Source organism: Cetorhinus maximus, chromosome 23 (assembly GCF_964194155.1).
Source record: "Cetorhinus maximus chromosome 23, sCetMax3.hap1.1, whole genome shotgun sequence".
Classification (NCBI taxonomy): domain Eukaryota; kingdom Metazoa; phylum Chordata; class Chondrichthyes; order Lamniformes; family Cetorhinidae; genus Cetorhinus; species Cetorhinus maximus.
Window position 1 is genome coordinate 27,304,117 of NC_135901.1, and position 21,503 is coordinate 27,325,619.

Sequence of the window (21,503 nt, forward strand, 5' to 3'; positions counted from 1 at the left end):
ATGAACCATGTTCTGACAGTTGGTAAATTGGGAGGGTCAGAGGGTTTCTTTCTGCTGGACTGACCAGTCCCACGACTTTGTCCCCAGTGGCTGATTCTCTTTGAGCCTTGTTACAAATATCCAATTTCATATTTCACAAAAATCACAGAATGAATGGGTGTTTGGAATGTAAAAGATATTCAGTTTGCATTTCTGTTTGGAACCCCCCAAAAGATGCCATGTTGCCATGGAGATGGGCTGTGCTGGTTAGATGGTTCTTTTGTATCCTTATTCTGGGTGTTTCTCACAGAAGAAAACTATCACAGTTTGAGGGTCAAGTTGGCTGTGGTAGATTGGGAAACTACATGAAAAGTTATGACGGTAGACAGGCAATAGCTAACCTTGAAGGAATTATTACACATTTACAACAAATATAGATCCCTTTAAGGAACATAAACCCAACAGGAAAAGTGATGCAACCGTGGCTAACAAGAGAAGTTGAAGATTGAATTAGGTCTCCATAAGTAGTAAGCCTGAGGATTGGAGCGTTTTTTAGAATTCAGGAAAGGAGGACCAAGAAACTGATGAAGAAAGAGAAAATCGAACATGAGAGCAAACTGGCGAGAAACATAAAAAGCGAATGTAAAAGCTTCTATTGGTATGTGAAAAGGAAAAGATTAGCAAAGAGAAATGTGGGTCCATTCCAGGCAGAGACAGGAGAATTTATAATGGGGAATAAGGAATTGGCAGAGAAACTAAACAATGTGTGTCTGTCCTCACAGAGGAAGATACAGAAATCATCCCAAAAATACTTTTACTCCTTGCTTATCAAGAATCTATCTCGCTCTGCCTTAAAAATATTCAAAGACTCTGCTTCCCCCACCCTTTGTGGAAGAGAGTTCCAAAGACTCACTACTTTCTGAGAGAAAAAAGCTCTCCTCTGTCTTAAAGGGGTGATCTATTACTTTTAAACCCCAATTTCCAGATTCTCCCACAAGAGGAAACATCATTTCCACATCCACCCTATCGAAGCCCCTCAATCAAGTCACCTCTTACTCTTCTAAACTGCAGCAGATACAAGCCCAGCCTGTCCACCCTTTCCTCATAAGACAACCTGCCCATTCCAGGTATTAGTCCAGTAAACCTTCTCTGAACTGCTTCCAACACATTTACATCCTTCCTTAAATAAGGAGACCAATACTGTACACGGTACTCCAGATGCGGTCTCACCAATGCCCTGTATAACTGAAGCATAACCTTCCTACTTCTAACGACAACATTCTGTTAGCTTTCCTAATTACTTGGTGTACCTGAATAATTAGCTTTTATGATTCATGCACAAGGACACCCAGATCCCTCTGCATCTCAGAGCTCTGCAATCTCCCACCATTTCAGTAATATGCTTCGTTTTTATTCTTCCTGCCAAAATGGACAATTTTACATTTTCCCACATTACGCTCCATTTGCCAGATCTTTGCCCATTCACTTAACTTGTCTATATCCTTTAGTAGTCTCCTTTTGTCCTCTTCACAACTTACTTTTCTACCTGTCTTTATGTCATCAGAAAATTTAGCAACCATACCTTAGGTCCCTTCATCCAATTCATTTATGTAAATTGTCAAAAAGGTTGAGGCCCCAGCACTGATCTCTGTGCACTCCATTCGTTATATCTTGCCAACCAGAAAATGACCCATTTATGCTTACTCTCTTTCCTGTTAGCTAGCCAATCTTCTATCCATGCAAATATGTTACCTCCCACAGAATGAGCCTTTGTTTTCCACAATAACCTTTGATGTGGCACCTCATCAAATACCTTCTGGAAATCTAAGTTAGTGTTCCACCTGCTCCCCTTTATCATCAGCACATGTTACTTCTTCAAAGAACTCCAATAAACTGGTTAAACGTGATTTCCCTCTCACAAAACCATGTTGACTCTGCCTGATTACCCTGAATTTATCTACGTGCCCTGTTATAACGTCTTTAATAATAGCTTCTCACGTTGTCCCTCTGACAGATGTTAAGCTAACTGGCCTGCTTTCTGTCTCCCTTTTTGAATGGAGGAGTTGCACTCACTATGTTCCAATCTAATGGAACCTTCCTGAATCTAGGAAATTTTGGACAATTTCAACCCACGCATCAAGTTTCTCACTAGCTACTTCTTTTAAGACCCTGGGATGATGTCCATCAGGAGCTGGGTTCTTGTCAGCCCAAAGCACCAACAATTTGGTGATTGCAATTTTCCTGAGTCCCTCCCTCCCTTCCATTTCCTGTTTTACAGCTATTTCTGGGATGTTACTTGTAACCACTGTAGTGAAGACCGATGCAAAATACCAGTTCAATTCATCTGCCTCCTCCTTATTTTCCATTATTAATTCCCCAGACTCACTTCCAAAAGACCAATGCTCACTTTGTCTCTTTTCTTTTTTAAACATCAGTTTCCAGCTAGCTTTCTCTCATACTCTAATTTTTCCCTGCTTATTAATCTTTTAGTCATTCTTTGTTTTTTTTTATATTCTTTCCAATCTTCTGACCTGTCAACCATCCTTGTGCAATTACATGCTTTTTCTTTGAGTTCGATGCTATCTTTAACTTTTGTAGTTAACCACTGATGGCCAGTCCTCCACTTCATTTTATTCTTTCTTGTTGGAATGTATCTATTCCGTTTGTTCTGAAATATCCCCTTAAATGTCTGCCACTCCATCTCTATTGGCCAATCCCATAACCTAAATCATCAGTTCACTTTAGCTCTGCTTTCATGCCCTCATAATTTCCCTACTTTAGTTTAAAATACTAGTCTTGGACCCACTCTTCTCTCCCTCCAACTGAATGTAAAATTCAACCATATTGTGTTCAATGCTACCTAGGGGCGTCTTCACTATGAGGTCATTAATGAATCTCATCTTGTTGCACAATGTTGGCATTTATTTCGAGAGGACTAGAATATAAAAGCAGGGATGTGCTGCTGAGGCTTTATAAGGCTCTGGTCAGACCACATTTAGAATATTGTGAGCAGTTTTGGGCTCCGTATCTCAGGAAGGATGTGCTGGCCCTGGAGAGGGTCCAGAGGAGGTTTACAAGAATGATCCCAGGAATGAAAGGTTTAACATATGAGGAACGTTTGAGGACTCTGGGTCTATACTCGATGGAGTTTAGAAGGATGAAGGGGTATCTGATTGAGACTTACAGAATACTGAAAGGCCTGGATAGAGTGGACGTGGGGAAGATGTTTCCATTAGTAGGAGAGACTAGGACCTGAGGGCACAGCCTCAGAATAAAGGGAAGACCTTTTAGAACAGAGATGAGGAGAAACTTCTTTAGCCAGAGAGTGGTGAATCAATGGAATTCATTGCCACAGAAGGCTGTGGAGGCCAGGTCATTGAGTGTATTTAAGACTGAGATAGATAGGTTCTTGATTGGTAAGGGGATCAAAGGTTACGGGGAGAAGGTGGGAGAATGGGGTTGAGAAACTTATCAGCCATGATTGAATGGCAGAGCAAACTCGATGGACCAAATGGCCTAATTTCTGCTCCTATGTCTTATGGTCTTATAATACCAGGTCCAGTAGATCCTGCTCTCTGTCTCCAGAACATGCTGTTCTAGAAAACCATCACAAAAATATTCGATGAACTCCCCATCAAGGCTACCTTTGTGTATCTGACTTTTTCAGTGTATATGTAGATAAAATTCCCCATAATTATTGCCGTACCTTTCTGAAAAGCTCCCATGATTTTTCCCCTTATACCCCATCCTACCATGTGGTTACTGTTAGGGGGCCTGTACACCACTCCCACAAGTGGCTTTATCATTTCTCATCTCTACCCAAACTGCTTCTACATCCTGGTTTCCTGAACTTAGGTCACCTCTCTCTATTGCGCTAATGCCATCATTAATTAACAGTGCCACCCCTTCACATTTTCCTAGTTTCCTGTCATTCCTAAATGTTATGCATCTTTCAATATTCAGTTAGTCTGTTCATCTCCAAAGTCCCAGGAAGGTGTTAAAAATGTCAGATTTTGTAAATGGCTATACTTGAATTTTCTATTAAATTTCAAGATAGAATGAAGTTGGGAGTCTAAAAGGTAACTAATCAGCATGTCTACCTGGATACAAGGCTCATGTGATTCACATTGCCATAGAGATGGGTTTTAATAGGGGAAGGATCCATGGGAAGCCATTGTAGGATCAAGGTTGGAAAGTTCTCTTAAAAGCCATCCCTGAATTCCACAGACAGATCAGTCTGCCAGGATCCAAGAGAGAGAGAGAGCTGATAGAGGCAGCAAGTCTGTTTCACCACGCGGGAATGTGGATGGGACATTGTGCTCACGTTGAAAAGACCAATTTCATTACGATTTAAGGAGAGACTGGAAGATTTGCCTCGCTTGAGTTAGAGGGATGACCCAGGAGAACCCTCACAGTGAAAGACAGTTCTGATGTTAAAGGTTGCTCGACTGGGAAAGGAAAAGAATGGAAGTAAACCCTTGGGAGTGAAGAATCACTTTGGACAGGTTCCAGGAGAATTGAGTGTCTATTTTAAGGACAGAGTAAAATATGACCGTGGAGAGGGATTTTTGATTATGTTCAAAGTAAAATGGTAAATTTCTGTTTGATAGTTTAAGGTATATGTTGCCAACAAAAATGGTGTTTAGTCAAAGTTGCTCCTAGATTGTTTGTTGCAGTAAAAGTCACAAAACTTGAAGTCTTGTCATGTGAACCTTTAATTTGTTCAATGGAAATTTGAATTTAACTTTAGAAGTTACCAGTCTTTACAGAGATCCTAACATTTGGATTAGAGCCACAAGTTTCAACTTCCCATTTGAGCCTCCAGCACCTTTCTGTCTCTCTACTGCCCGTGTCAATGACAGCCAGGCGACGGAGCTGAGGGCTGAATTTAGCTGAGAATAACGGGGCCTGCGCCCCAGTTGGGAAACTGCCATGGGCGTCGTACTGATAGAGAGACAGGAAGGTGCTGGAGGACTTATTGGGAAATCGGCCTCCAATGGGGCGCAGGAGGGGGTGACCATGGCTGATGGTGACATGACCTCCGGGGTTCAGTGCCCCTCTGTCCAAAGTGGGAGTTGCTGGAACAGGGTACAGAGGAGCTGAAGAGAAACCATTTGGGTCCAGACCATTGTGCACATCCTTTTACTCTGGTTGTCTTTGATCCTCAAGTAATTTTCTGTTTGTTTTTTTTTAAACCACGTCCTGTTTCATTAATAAACTTTTAGCGGTCAAAATATTTGGTTGTTCTGGACATTTCATGATTAGATTTCAGCACTTTAGGGAAAGTGGGTGTGAGGGGTTGGCAGGCTTTTTAACAGAAAGTGAGTCCCTCTAAGGTAATTGGCAAAGGAGACAGAGGGGGAGATGAGGTTTTATTTTTCTTTTGACACAATGTTAGAAAATGGGGTTCAGGGAGTCCATTGTGATTTACTAATTTATCCAAGTTCTTTGAGGAAGTAACAAGAAATGTGGATAAAGGGGAACCTGTAGATGTGGTTTACTTAGATTTCCAGACGGCATTTCACAAGGTGCCACATCAAAGGTTACTACACAAAATAAGAACTAGTGGTGGACAGGGTAACATATTAGCATGGGTAGAGGATTGATGAGCTAACTGGAAACAGAACGTAGGCATAAATGGATCATAGAGACATTGAAACATAGAGAGCAGGAGGAGGCCATTCAGCCCTTTGAGCCTGCACCACCATTCATTATGATCATAGCTGATCATCCAACTCCTGCTTTCTCTCCACATCCTTTGATCCCTTTCGCCCCAAGAGCTATATATAACTCCTTCTTGAAAGCAATGTTTTGGCCTCAACTACTTTCTGTGGTAACGAATTCCACAGGCTCACCAGTCTGGGTGAAGAAATATTTCCTCATCTCAGTCCTAAATGGTCTACCCCGTATCCTCAGACTGTGACCCCTGGTTCTGGACTCCCCCACCACAGGGAACATCCTTCCTGCATCTACCCTGTCTAGTCCTGTTAGAATTTTATAGGTTTCTATGAGATCCACCCTCATCCTTCTGAACTCCAGCGAATATAATCCTAACCGACTCAATCTCTCCTCATATGTCAGACCCACCATCCCAGAAATCAGTCTGATAAACCTTCGCTGCACTCCCTCTATAGCAAGAACATCCTTCCTCAGATAAGGAGACCAAAACTGCACACCATATTCCAGATGTGGTCTCACCAAGGCCCTGTACAATTGCAGCAAGACATCCCTGTTCCTGTACTCTGGCTATGAAGGCCAACATACCATTTGCCTTCTTTACCACCTGCTGCACCTGTATGCTTACCTTCAGCGACTGGTGTACAAGGACACCCAAGTCATGTTGCACATTCCCCTCTCTCAATTTATAGCCATTCAGATAATGATCTGCCTTCCTGTTTTTGCTACCAAAATGGATAACCTCACATTTATCCACATTATACTGCATCTGCCATGCATTTGCCCACTCACTCAGCTTGTCCAAATCACATTGAAGCATCTCTGCATCCTCCTCACAGCTGATCCTCCCACCCAGCTTTGTGTCATCTGCAAATTTGGAGATATTACATTTAATTCCCTCATCTAAATCATTAATATATATTGTGAATAACTGGGGTCCCAGCACTGATCCCTGCAGTGCCCCACTAGTCACTGCCTGCCATTTGGAAAAAGACCCATTTATTCCTACTCTTTGTTTCCTGTCTGCCAACCATTTTTCTATCCATCTCAATACACTAACCCCCAATCCCATGTGCTTTAATTTTACACGCCAATCTCTTATGTGGGACTTTGTCGAAAGCCTTCTGAAAGTCTAAGTAAACCACATCCACTGGCTCCCCCTCATCAACTCTACTGGTTACATCCTCGAAAAATTCCAGTAGATTTGTCAAGCATGATTTCCCTTTCATAAATCCATGCTGACTCTGTCTGATTCTGCCACTGTTTTCCACATGCTCAGCTATTAAATCTTTTATAATGGACTCTCGAATTTTCCCCACGACCGACGTCAGGCTGACTGGTCTATAATTCCCTGTTTTCTCTCTGCCTCCGTTTTTAAATAGTGGGGTTACATTAGCTACCCTCCAACCTGTAGGAACTGCTCCAAAGTCTATAGAATCTCGGAAGATGACCACCAATGCATCCACTATTTCTAGGGCCACTTCCTTAAGTACTTTGGGATGTAGATTATCAGGGCCTGAGGATTTATCGCCCTTCAATCCCATCAATTTTCCTACTAATACTGATTTATTTCAGTTCCTCCCTCTCACTAAACCCTGTGTTCCCCAACATATCTGGTATGTTATTAGTGTCCTCCTTTGTGAAGACAGAACCAAAGTATGTATTTAGTTGGTCAGCCAGTTCCTTGTTCCCCATTATAAATTCCCCTGTTTCTGATTGTAAGGGACCGACATTTGTCTTCACCAATCGTTTTCTCTTCACATAGCTATAGAAACTTTTACAGTCAGTTTCTATGTTCCCCGCAAGCTTACTCTCGTACTCTATTTTCCCCTTCTTAATCAATCCCTTGGTCCTCCTTTGCTGAATTCTAAACTGCTCCCAATCCTCAGGTCTGTTTTTTTTTCTGACCAATTTGTATGCCTCTTCCTTGCATCTAATACTATCTCTAATTTCCCTTGTAAGCCATTGTTTGGCCACCTTTCCTATTTTACTTTTGCGCTAGACAGGAATAAACAATTGTTGCAGTTCACCCATGCGCTCTTTGAATGTTTGCCATTGCCTATTCACCATCATCCCTTTAAGTAATGTTTCTCAATCCATCATAGCCAACTCGCGTCTCATATCATCGTAGTTTCCTTTATTGAGATTCAGGACACTAGTCTCAGAATCAACTACGTCACTCTCCATCTTGATGAAGAATTCTATCATATTATGGTCGCTCATCCCCAAGGATGATAGCACAACTAGATTTCCAATTATTCCTTTCTCATTATATAATGCATCCATAATTGCAGATGTTCCTTTATCGCATGCGTCTCTAATTTCTTGTTTAATGCCATTCCCAACATCATCACTACAGTTTGGGGGTCTATATATAACCCCCACTAACGTTTTTTGCCTCTTAATGTTTCTCAGCTCTACCCATACAGATTCCACATTGTCGGAGCTAATATCTTTCCTCACTATTGCGTTAATTTCCTCTTTAACCAACAATGCAACTCCACTACCTTTTCCTTTTTGTCTGTCCTTCCTAAATACTGAATACCCCTGGATGTTCAGTTCCCATCCCTGGTCACCCTGAAGCCATGTCTCCGTAATCCTGACTATATCATACCTGTTTACATCTATTTGCGCATTTAATTCACCAATTTATTGCAAATTCTCCTCGTGTTAAGGCACAAAGCCTTAAGGCTTGTCTTTTTAACATTACTTGTCCCATTCCCACTATTTTTCACTGAGGCCCTGTTTTGATTCTTGCCCTTGATTTCTCTGCCTATCACTTTTCTTATTCCCCTTTCTGTCTTTTGTTTTTGTCCTTGATTCCCCTTCCTTTGACTCCTGGCATAGGTTCCCATCCCCCTACCATTTTAGTTTAAACCCTCCCCAACCACTCTAGCAAATATTCCCCCCAGGACATCAGTGTCCCAATGTCCCAGGAATCTGAAACCCTCCCCCTCACACCATCTCTTCAGCCACATATTTATCCGATATATGATGCTATTTCTACTCTGACGAGAATGTGGCACTGGTAGTAATCCTGAGAGCACTACCTTTGAGGTCCTACTTTTCAGCTTATTTCCTAACTCCCCATATTCTGTTTTTCGGACCTCATCCCTTTCATTTTCGGGTTGGTAAGATGGGACAAGTGGAGTGCCACAGGAGATCAGTGCTGGGCCCTCAACCATTTGCAATCTATCTCAATGACTTGGATGACGGGATCAAATGTATGGTGGCTAAATTTGCTGATGACATAGATACGTAGGAAAATAATTTGTGAAGAGGATTTAAGGAGCCTGCAAAGGGATATGGATGGTTAAGTGAATGGGCAAAAATTTGGCAGATGGAGTATAATGTGGGAAAATGTGAACTTGTCCACTTTGGCAGAAAGAATAAAAAAACACAGCATATTATTAAAATGGAGACAGATTGCAGAACTCTGAGGTACAGAAGGATCTGGGTGTCCTGGTACATGAACCACAAAATGTGAGTCTGCAGGTACAGCAAGTGATTAGGAAGGCAAATGGCATGTTGTCGTTTATTGCAAGGGGAATGGAATATAAAAGTAGGGATGTTTTCCTGCAGCTGTACAGGGCCTTGGTGAGACTACATCTGGAATACTGTGTACAGTTTTGGTCTCCTTATTTAACAAGTGGCATAACTGCATTCGAAGCAGTTCAGAGAAGGTTCACTCACCTGATTCCTGGAATGAGGGGGTTATCCTCTGAGGAAAGGTTGGACAGGTTAGGCCTGTATCCATTGGAGTTCAGAAGAATGAGAGGTGATCTTATTGCAACTTATAAGATCCTGAGAGGGCTTGACAGGGTGGATGCTGAAAGGATGTTTCCCCTTGTCAGAGAGAATAGAATTGGGAACACAGTTTAAAAATAAGGGGGTCTCCCATTTAGGACAGAGATGAGAAGAATTTTTTTCTCTAAGGGGGTTGTGGGTCTGTGGAACTCCCTTCCCCAGAGAGCGGTGGAGGCCGGGTCACTGAATAGTTTTAAGGCTGAGTTTGATAGATTCTTGTTTGACAAGGGAGTGAAAGGGTTTCGTGGGTGGGAAGGAAAGTGGATTGAGACCACAATCAGATCAGCCATGACATTATTGAATGGAGGAGCAGGCTGGAGGGGCCGACTGGCCTACTCCTGCTCCTAATTTGTATATATTAACCCTTTATCCCCTTTCCCAAACTCTGAAATGATTCACTGTGATAACCCTTATTGGTGACAGTGGTTAGATTTTGTTCAGTATAAATAAGACCTGACACAAGCTCATGTCTGAGCAGTAGTATCAAAGTGCAGCAGCATTACCATTACACTCTGGGTAGAAGCACCATCTCCACGTAAATGCTCCCTGGTCTGCCCCAGATGCCATGGCACCAGTCAATGCAATATGTAAAACCTCTACAAATCTCTGTGCTCGGGGAATCCCTTCTGATACTTTTTTACATCACAAGGTCCATGGAGACTGATTTAACCCAATCATTGCCGAGCTAACGTTTGAACTGACCAATTACAAAACCTGTCATTGAACCATCTGTACCTGCCCAAGCCACGTCAAACTCTCAAACAATTGGCTTCCCACGCTCCGTCCCTGGTACAGGGAGTCAGCATTCCCAAGTCAAGCAGTGAAAACATGGTGGCCTTGACACCCAGGAGTTTTCTAGGATTCAAGGCACTCTTGTTTTCTCTGTCCTCTGGGAGCTGTTCATCTCCCTGTTCCCACATAGCAAGTCATCTGTTCTCAGCTCTGCCAGATTTCTGCTGAAGTTTGGCCCCTTTTACACCTTTCGGATCAATAAAACATTTGGTCAATGAAGACCCAAACCACAATTTCCCATCCTGTCATCTGTCAACCATCCTCACCCAGATAGTAATCACAACAGCAATAAAAACAGGAGAAGTGTAACAATCAAGTTAAAAATAAATGCACAGCCTGTCATAGTTTTTAATTTAGTTTTCACTAATTAGCAAGAAAACCCGAAGTAGGAAGTCCCCCAGGATTCTTACAGTCCACATCTTGAGGGGGAGGAGAACTCTCTCTCCAACCCCTCACTCAATTTCACTCTGTTATTTTCCAGTTCTGTTCTGGCCCCGTCAGGGGTAACATCTACTCGATTTTTTCTTCTCCTGAAGGAGCGCCGTGAGTTCTAGGTTACTAGTACATAAGGACATATGCTTCAAGCAACAGATCAAGCATGGATGTAAAAAATTCTCCAGCTCTCTCCTTACCCCTGTCCAACTTGTGGACAGTTCTCACTCAGTATTATTTCTCCCAAGCCCTTAATTGACCCAATCCAAATGTTTATCTCTGTTCGTTCAATTTTAGTCACTTTTTGACCATGACCAGTGTGTTTAATTCTATACTGATTGTTTTAAAGTCAGTTTCCCTCTGGAGTATGTGTCAATGCTTTGATGATGTCAAAATATTGTCTCATTCTCATTATATTAACCCTTTCATGTCATGTTGTTTGTCAAGTAGCTGTGTATGTTTGGGACCCATTCCTCGGTCCACTTCACCATGAATTTACGCGTGCTATTGATTTCACATGTAACAAATCACATTTGCACACTCACACCGGTATCCCAATGTCAGGCCACATATTCTGAACTTTCAGGTGCGCATAGCAAAAGATCAAAGTGAGTGTCTGTCTTTGCTTATCTCCCCCTGTTATGGTCCTGATATTTCAGGTGGTGGCCAGGCTGTCAAATGTGGTTTTCTTTAAAACAAAATTCATAGGTAAGGATGTAAATATCCCCCAGAGAAATCTATCAACTTATTCATCTCATCTACACCTCCCTGACTTTCACTAGAATGTAGGTGGATACCAGATTGATACATTCCACTGATCACCCGGGTGAGTTACTCCAATTCCTTCACTGTGCAATACAATATATTCATCATATCTTTAAAAAAGAAATCAAATTCCCAATTGATTTCAGGCATTAACATATTGTTTTATTTATTTTAGATGTCAGACTGGGGTTGTTTTCCTTGAATCCGGGAGGTTGAGGGGAGATTTGATAGAGGTGTACAAGATTATGACAGGTTTAGATAAGGTGGACAAAGAAAAGCTGTTCCCATTCGCTGGTGGTACAAGGACGAGGGGGACACAGATTTCAGGTTTTGGGCAGGAGATGCAGGGAGGATGTGAGGAGGAATATTTTTACACAGCGAGTGGTAATGACCTGGAACTCGCTGCCTATGAGGGGGTTGGGAAGCAGAGATGATGAACAATTTCAAAAGGTAATTGGATGGACAGTTGAGGGAAATAAACTTTCAGGGATTCAGTGATAGAATGGGGGAATGGGATTGACTGGATTGCTCTACAGAGAACTAGCATGGAATTGATGGGCTGAATAGTTTCCTTGTATATCTTAATGACTCCATGATCCAAAGAGAGAAATTTCAGCTGCCCCAATCTCTCCAACTAACTGAAGTCTCTCATCCCTGGTGCCATTGTCGTCAATCTCCTCTGCTCCCTAAGAACTTCACATCTTTCCTAAAGTGTGGGGCCCAGATACAGGGTTCCATTCTAGAGGGATAGAATTGAAAAGCAGGGAGGTTATGTTCAACTTTTTTCGAACCATGGTTAGACTACACTGGGGGTACTGTCAACATTTCTGATCTCCATTTCAAAAAAGGAAATAGAGGCATTGGAGAAGGGACAACAAAGATTCACAAGAATAATACCAGAACTGAGAGCATTTAACCTTCAGGAAAGGCTGGGGCTGCTTTTCTCTAGAAAAGAGAAGACTGAAGGGTGACCTGATGGAAGACTTTAAGATGATGAAAGGGTTCAATAATCCAATAGGGATTTCATGAGAAACCTCTTTACCCAGCGAGTAGTGAGAATGTGGAACTCGCTACCACAGCGAGTGGTTGAGGTGAATAGCTTGAATATATTTAAGGGGAAGCTAGATACATACATGAGGTAGAAAGGAATAGAAGGATATGCTGATGGAGAGAGATGAAGAGAGGTGGGGAGAGATGAAGAGGGGTGGGTGGAGGTTCATGAGGAGCATAAATACTGACATAGACCAATTGAGCCGCCTGGCCTGGCCCTGTGCTATAGACTCAATGGAACAGAGACAAATGTATTTATTTTAGATCTACCTGTAGTGGTAGGAAAAACACTATTTACTATCCAGGATAAAATAAATGTCCTTCATCAGCTTTTGTGGACCATTTCTGTGGAAATGTGCACTCCCAGGCTCAAAGAGCATCAGCCCACTGGAAGCAAAGACGTGAGAACGGCCAGTCCAGCAGAAAGAAACCCTCCGACCCTCCCACTTCACCAAGTGTCAGAATGAACATGGTTCAGTCCTGGATGTGATTAACAGCAGCAATAACAGCAGAATCCAACCCCTGGAATCACTTGTGAACTCGCTGGTGTCTCAGCAGGTGGAATGACTGAGTGAATCCCTTCCCACATGTGGAGCACGTGAAAGGCTTCTCCCTGGTGTGAACTCGCTGATATGTCAGCAGGCTGGATGTATCTGTGAATCCCTTCCCACACACAGAGCAAGTTAATGGCCTCTCCCCAGTGTGAACCCGCTGGTGTATCAGCAGCTTGGATAACTGAACGAATCCCTTTCCACATTCAGAACGAGTGAATGGCCTCTCGCCATTGTGAACTGGCTGGTGTGTCAGCAGGTGGGATAACTGATTAAATGCCTTGCCACACTCAGAGCAGCTGAAAGGCCTCTCCCCGGTGTGAACTCGCTTGTGTTTGTGCAGATTGGATGAATTAGTAAATCCCTTCTTACACTCAGAACAGATTAATGGTCGTTCCCCGGTGTGAACTCGCTGGTGTGTCTGCAAATGGGATAACAGAGTGAATGCCTTCCCACACTCAGAGCAAGTGAATGACTGCTCCCCGTTGTGAACTCACTGATGTGTCTGCAAGTTGGATAACCGAATGAATCCCTTCCCGCACTCAGAGCAGGTGTATAGTCTTTCCCCAGTGTGAACTCGCTGGTGCATCAGCAGGGTAGATGAATCACTGAATCCCTTCCCACACTCAGGGTAGGTGAACGGCCTCTCCTTGGTGTGACTGCGTCGATGAATCTCCAGCTCAGACGGGGCTTTGAATCCCTTCCCACCGTCCTGACATTTCCATGGTTTCTCCATGGTGCGCATGTCCTTGTGTCTCTCCAGATTCAACGATCAAAGGCAGTTTGATCCACACACAAAAGACACATGCAGTCTCTCCCCACTGTGAATGGGGCAATGATTTTACAGCCTGTATGTCTGGTTAAAGCTCTTTCCACAGTCAGTGCACTGGAACACCCTCATTCGGGTGTGTGTGTCTCGGTGCTTTTCCAATCACAATGAGGCTTAAAACCTTTTGAAGCAGACAGAACAGACAAACATTTTCCTGCTTGGATCAAAGCGCCAATGATATTCAAGACCCAATTAATCAAATGAGTCTGTCAGATCGTGAAGTGAATCTTGTTTTGAGATTTCTGTCTGATATCCTTTAAAAGGAATTTACAAAAAACATCACTGTCAGTACAGGGTAGAAATTAAGAGACAAATCTAGTTTGTATGGAACATTCTTTCCCCTCTCATTCTCCAAAAGCTGTAAATCTCCATCCCACACACTCTCCCTCCATTCTCACTCTGTTGTACCAAATACACACCTTCCCAATTGTCCTGAAGGTGCCGATTCATGCTGGTTGACAGATCCAGTGTCACTGTTTCCTGTCCTGGACACAGAGACCTGAAAATCTTCAGACAGGCTACTAACCCAAAAATCTATATCTATATATATGTATATTGACTGATTAGCAATACAGAGTGGATGAGGTGAAACTTTAATTCTGCAGAAAGTGTTAACGGCCTGAAACTCACTGCCGATGAGGATGGTGGAAGCAGAGACAATCACTGATTCCAAAATGAAACAGAATGGGGCACCTGAAGGAAATAAACTTGCAGAGGAACTGGGATGGAGAAGGGAATGGGACTGACTGGATTGCTCCTCAGTGACTCAGCATGGACTCGAGTTGCTGAATATAACCTTTCTCTAATATAATGACTCTGGCTGGAAATATATAACTGTAGGTACGATACTATATTATAAACCAACAAATAAGAATAAATGAAGTTTATAAAGCCTTAAATAATATATGGACAAGGCATCATGTAACAACTAGACATATCTCCGTCTTATATTCATTTACTGCCCCATTAAATGTCAGCCATCTCCTGGGGAAACCACCCCTTTAATTGTGAACATTAGGAAAGAGACCATCCTTTAAGCCAGACAAATAAATGTGTCAAACTGAGGGAGCAAAGGATGCCAATGTCTTTAAGAGAGAGAGAGAGAGAGACCTGGGCCAACCTTTCCAGAGTCTGCACCCTCCCTGGATTCACTTCCTTTCCCTTCAGTTCCTGCAAGTCAACAATTTGCCCCCAGAATGAGAAAAGAAATGGAAAGGGGGAGAAAAGAAAGTGTTTTACTCACAGATGTTGGACACAGGAGGAGGTTTTAGTCTGTGTGAAGCTCAATCTTCATTCACACAAAGCCCGCGCTCTGATTGCCTGGAGGACCAGAGTCCTTTCGGTCCTCCAGCTCTTCCCATTGGTCAATCCTTCATCATAAAGGGAAGGGGTGGGCTCTCCCCTGCACACGCGCAATTTCCCATCTCCCTTGGACATGCGCAGTTCCGGGGCGCCCGCCTGCGCGGCGGATAGAGCGATTTCCCCAACAAGGGGGATTGTGGGCGCTGTGGCCGCCATTACTAATCCGGAGCCCAGTCTCTAAACTCCTGGGACTGGGATGGAAAGCTGGGGGGGGGGGGGGCGCAGTGCCCCCGCCCTGACACAAAGTACATGTGGGTAGTCACTGGATTTGATTGTGAAGCCCCCTTAGCAAAACAGTTTGTTAACTTCAGGTGTAAAGATTTAGACACCTGGGTGACAGATTGGGGAGGGCAATTGGTGAGTGTGAATCTGAACCCGAGAGTCAGCACCTTCAGGGGAGGAGAACTTGGGAAAAAGCAGGCGAGATAAGTCGGATGAATTAGTTACAATCAATAGAGAGGAGGGAATGTCTCAGGCGCAGAGATTTATAGCTCGAGAGGCAGTGTGATAGTGGCATTGTCAGTGGGCTGGTATTCCAGAGGCCCCAGGTATTTCTCTGGGGACCCGAGTTCGAATGTCACCACGGCAGTTGGCAAAACTTGAATTCAATGAATACCTGGAGTTTAAGGTTTGACGATGACAGTGGAACCATTGCCGATTGTTGCAAAAACGCTTCTGATTCCATAAGGAAATCTGCCGTCCTTACTCAGTCTGGCCTACATGTGACACCAGACCCCAGCAACATGGTTGACTCTTAGATGCCCTCTGAGCAAGGGCAATTTGGGATGAATCACCCACATCCCAGAAACGACTGAGAAAAATCTGTTATCAAAATGCTCATTGGGATCTTGACCTTGAACCTGCAATGGACTATGTCAGAGTTAAAGGCCATACTGGTCTCAATTACATTGAAAATATAGCACAGAAACATGCCATTCAGCCCACCTTATCCAAGCCAGTGTTTATACTTCGTTTGAGCCTCCTCCCATTCTTTCTCATCTCACTCTCAGTGAATCCTTCTGTTCATTTCTCCCCCATGTGTTTATCCGGGTTCCCCTTAAATGTACCGGTGTCATTCACCTCCACCACTCGCTGCGGTAGTGAGTTCCACATTTTCACCACTCTCAGGTAAAGAAGTTTCTCCTGAATTCCCGATTAGATTTATCAGTCACTACCTTATGTTGGTGGCCTCTAGTTTTGCTCTGTCTCCTACAAGTGGAAACATTCTCTGTGTCTATCAAAACCTTTCAGAATTTAAAAAACTTCCATTAGCCCTGAACCTTGTCTTTCTAAGAGAGAAGTGACCCAGCCTATTCATCGTCTCCTGATGTATTAAACCTCTCAGAGTAAAAATCTGAAGACAAAAATGCTTTGTTCATACCTGAGCTCAGCACAATGAGAGAGCAGGGACAGAATCACAAGGGAGACTGAGAACAAGAGCTTCACTGAGAATGGCTGGGCTGGGCTGGGCTATGATGTGGGAATGAGACCGTCGATCAGACTGTTCAGCATAGGGCTCTTGGAGTTGGGGACAGTGAGGGAGTTCAAGTGGCAGCCTTCAATAAAGCAACAACCTGTATTTATATAACGTAACAAAACGTCCTGCTTCTGTGCTGTATATTCAATGTAATTGAGCCTGGTATTGGCTTTGGCTCTGATTTAGTCCATTGCGTGTTCAAGGTCAAGGTCCCAAGGAGCATTTTGGAACAGAATTTGACAAAAGTTGATAAAGTTGTTCGAGATTATATCATATCCAGTTCTAGAATCATTATGGCACAGATGGAGTCCATTTGGAAACTTGAGTCCATGCCGACTCACTTTAGAGTAACCCAGTCAGTCTGGTGAACCTTCTCTGAACTGTTTCCGATGCAAGTATATCCCTCCTTAAAGAAGGAGCCCACAACTATACATAGTACTCGAGGTGTGGTCTCACCGATAACCTGTACAGCTGCAGTAAGACTTCCCTACTTCTATATTCCATCCTCCTTGCAATAAAGGTTGACATTCCACTTGCCTTCCTCATTACTTGCTGCACTGAGAGACTGACTTTTTGTGATTCATGTACAAGGGCATCCAGATCCCTCTGTACGGCAGCATTCTGCAGTCTCTCTCCATTTAAATAATATTCTACTTTTCTATTCTCCCTGCCAAGATGGACAACCTCACATTTTCATACATTATACTCCATCTGCCAATATTTTCCTCCCTCATTAAATCTATCGCTATCCCTCTGTGGACTCTTTGTAAAGTCCTCACAACTTGCTTCCCAACCTATTATATCATCGGCAAATTTATCAACAATACAGTCAGTTCCTTCATCCAAGTCATTAATATGGATTGTAAATAGTTGGAGCCCCAGTACTGATCCGTACAGGACCAAGGAGGCCCCAGGTTAAATATATTCAAAACAGAGATTGATAGGTTTTAGATATTGAAGATATTAAGGGTTTTTGGGGATAGTTCAGGAAAATGGCACTGAGGCAGATCAGCTATAATCTCATTCAATGGCGGAGCAGGCTTGATGAGCCGCATGGCCTACTCCTGCTCATATTATGATTTCTGTGTCCTGGGCAGGGAGTGGTGAGCGTGGATCTGTCGATCAGCATGAACCTTCAGGAGAATTGGGAGGTTTTATGTTAGGTACAGCAGAGTGTGAATGGAGAGAGAGAATGTGTGTGTTATGGAGATTCACAGCTTTAGTGGAATGAGAGAGGAAAGAATGTTCCATAGAACACTCCAGTGATGTCTGTTGTGAATTTCTTTTAAAGGAGACTAGAAGGGGAGGATTCACAGACAGAAATCTGGAATCAAAGGTTAAGATCTCACAGAGTCACTCGATTTATCGGAACGTGAACATGATCAGCTTTTGAATTTAGAAGGAGAAAAATTTGTCTGTTTTGTCTGCTTGATAAGATTTTAAGCATCAGTGTGACTGGAAAGGCCCGAGACACACGCACCTGAGTGAGAGTGTTCCAGTGCACTGACTGTGGAAAGAGCTTTAACCAGTTACACAGCCTGAAAAAACATCACCATTACAGTGAGGAGAGACATTTTACATGTTCTGTGTGTGGACAAGGCTTCAACTGACTGTCAGACCTGGAGAGACACAAGGACACCCGCACCATGGAGAAACCATGGAAATATGGAGACTGTGGGAAGGGATTCAAAACCCCATCGAAGCTGGGGACTCATCGACGCAGCCACACTGGAGAGAGACCGTTCACCTGCTTTGAGTGTGGGAATGGGTTTGCTCGGTTACTCCACCTGCAGTCACACCAGCAGGTTCACACTGGGGAGAGGCCATTCACCTGCTCTGTGTGTGGGAAGGGATTTACTCAGTTACCCAACCTACTCACTCACCAATGAGTTCACACTGGGGAAAGACCATTCACTTGCTCTGAGTGTGGGAAGGGATTCATTCGGTCATCGAACCTGCTGACACACCAACGAGTCCACGCTGAGAGGCCGTTCCCCTGCTCTAAGTGTGGGAAAGGATTCACCGAGTTATACAGACTGCAGGTGCACCAGCGAGTTCACACTGGGGAGAGGCCGTTCACCTGTTCTCAGTGTGGGAAGGGATTCGCTCGGTTACACCACCTACAGTCACACCAGCAGGTTCACTCTGGGGTGAGGCCATTCACCTGCTCCATGTGTGGAAGGGATTCGCTCGTTTATAGAACCTCCAGACACACCAGTGAGTTCACAAGTGATTGCAGGGTTTGGATTCTGCTGATTATTGCTGCCGTTAATCACATCCAGGACTGAACCATGTTCATTCTGACACTTGGTGAAGTGGGAGGGTCGGAGGGTTTCTTTCTGCTGGACTGACCAGTCCCACGACTTTGTCCCCAGTGGCTGGTGCTCTTTGAGCCTTGTTACGAATATCTAGTTTCATATTTCACAAGGATCACAGAATGAAAAGGTGTTTGGAATGTAGAAGGTATTTCGTTTGCCTTTCTGTTTGGAACCCCCCAAATCATGCCATGTTGCCATGGAGATGGGCTGTGCTGGTTAGATGTTTCTTTTGTTTCATTTATCTGGGTGTTTCTCACAGAGAAAAACTATCACAGTTTGAGGGTCAAGTTGGCTGTGGTAGATTGGGAAACTACATGAAAAGTTATGACGGTAGACAAGCAAAAGCGAGCATTGCAGGAATTATTACATATTTGCAACAAATATAGATCCCTTTAAGGATCAAAAACCCAACAGGAAAAGTGATGCAACCGTGGCTAACAAGAGAAGTTGAAGATTGAATTAGGTCCTAATAAGGAGTAAGCCTGAGGATTGGAGCATTTTTTAGAATTCAGCAAATGAGGACCAAGAAACTAATAAAGAAAGAAAAAATCGAACTTGAGAGCAAACATAAAAAGCGACTGTAAAAGCTTCTATAGGGATGTGAAAAGGAAAAGATTATCAAAGAGAAATGTGGGTCCATTCCAGGCAGAGACATGAGAATTTATAATGAGGAATAAGGAATTGGCAGAGAAACTAAACAATGTGTTTCTGTCCTCACAGAGGAAGATACAGAAATCGCCCCAAACATACTAGAGAACCAAGGGACTAGTGAGCATGAGGAACAGATAGAGATTAGTATTGGTAAAAAAGTAGCACTGGAGAAATGAATGGGGTTGAAAGTTGTTAAATCCCCTGGACCTGGTGATCTACATCCCAGAGTGTTGAAGGAGGTGGCTGTAGAGATAGTGGATGCATTGGTGATCATCCACCAAAATTCTATAGATTCTGGAATGGTTCCTGCAAATTGGAAGGTGGCAAATGTCACCCACTATTTAAGGAGGGAGAGAGAAAATGAGGAACTACAGACCTGTTAACCTGACATCAGTAGTAGGGGAACTGCTAGAATCCATTATAAAGGATGTGATAACAGAGGAACATATGAATTAGGAGCAGGAGTAGACACTCGGCCCCTCGAGCCTGCTCCGCATTCAATATGTTCCTGGCAGATCTGATTGTAACCTCAGCTTCACATTCCCACCTACCCCCCAATAACCTTTTACTTCTTGCTTATCAAGAATCTATCTAGCTCTGCTTTAAAATATTCAAAGACTCTGCTTTGAGGAAGAGAGTTCCAAAGACTCATTATCGTCTGAGAGAAAAATTTTCTCCTCTGTCTTAAAGGGGCGACCCATTACTTTTAAACCGTGATCCCAATTTTCAGATTCTCCCGCAAGAGGAAACATTCTCTCCACATCCACCCTGTCGAGGCCCCTCAGGATCTTATATGTTTCAATCAAGTCACCTCTTACTCTTCTAAACTCCAGCAGATACAAGCCCAGCCTGTCCAACCTTTCCTCATAAGACATCCCACCCATCCCAGGTATTAGTCCAGTAAACCTTCTCTGAACTGCTTCCAACACATTTACGACCTTCCTTAAATAAGGAGACCAATACTGTACACTGTATTCCAGATATGGTCTCACCAATGCCCTGTATAACGGAAGCATAACCTTCCTACTTCTAATGATAACCTTCTGTGGTTAGCTTTCCTAATTACTTGGTGTACCTGAATAATTAGCTTTTGCAATTCCTGCACAAGGACACCCAGATCCCTCTGCATCTCAGAGCTCTGCAATCTCTCACTGTATGCTTATTTTTTATTCTTCCTGCCAAAGTGGATATGCTCCATTTGCTTGACCTTTCCCCACTCACTTAACCTGTCAATATCCCTTTGTAGCCTCCTTATGTCCTCTTCACAACTTACTTTACTACTTACCTTTAGTGTCATCTGCAAATTTAGCCTCTCTTTAAAACAGAAATCAAACATTCCCAATTGATTTCAGGCACTAACATCTTTTGTCTCTCTCTCTCTCTCTCTTAAAGACATTGACATCCTTTGCCTCCTCAGCTTGACACATTTATTTGTCTAACTAAAACGATGGTCTCTCTCCTAATGTTCACAATTAAAGGGGTAGTTTCCCCAAGTGATGGCTGGCATTTAAGGGGTCAATTTCAGGGTGATTAACTGTCATGTATTTTAAGGGATTCCTCCTTATTTTGTCTTTTTGCCTGTGTTTTTAGGACAGCCTGTGGGAAACTGATCCCAGAGTCTCCAGGGTGAGTTTGAGTGATTTGAGTGGGACGGCAAGTGAGTGAGTCGGCCAGCAAATAGATGATGATGTTGTGACTGAACAAGAAACGTTGTAAGTTTTCGTTGATTTTAAACCCCACCCTCCCACTATTATTGTCTCAAGACACCTCCTCCCCATCACCTCTCATATTGAAACCCAAACACCCCCAACCTG

At 43.3% G+C, this 21,503-nt stretch overlaps 4 protein-coding genes across 7 annotated transcripts in view; 2 read left to right on the forward strand and 2 right to left on the reverse strand.

The window, feature by feature from the left end:
• Nucleotides 1-15,210, reverse strand: part of LOC144697925 (uncharacterized) — a 203,828-nt gene extending 188,618 nt beyond the window's left edge. Inside the window, exon 1 of the mRNA XM_078569887.1 lies at nt 15,125-15,210. The gene's annotated coding sequence lies outside the window, so the exon portion shown is untranslated. The remainder of the gene's footprint in view (nt 1-15,124) is intronic.
• Nucleotides 1-21,503, reverse strand: part of LOC144697221 (uncharacterized) — a 264,883-nt gene that overhangs the window by 95,825 nt on the left and 147,555 nt on the right. The gene's annotated exons all lie outside the window — the stretch shown is intronic.
• The window catches only part of LOC144697927 (uncharacterized), an 84,701-nt gene that overhangs the window by 29,094 nt on the left and 34,104 nt on the right, over nt 1-21,503 (forward strand). The gene's annotated exons all lie outside the window — the stretch shown is intronic.
• Nucleotides 1-21,503, forward strand: part of LOC144697932 (uncharacterized) — a 273,791-nt gene that overhangs the window by 14,842 nt on the left and 237,446 nt on the right. The gene's annotated exons all lie outside the window — the stretch shown is intronic.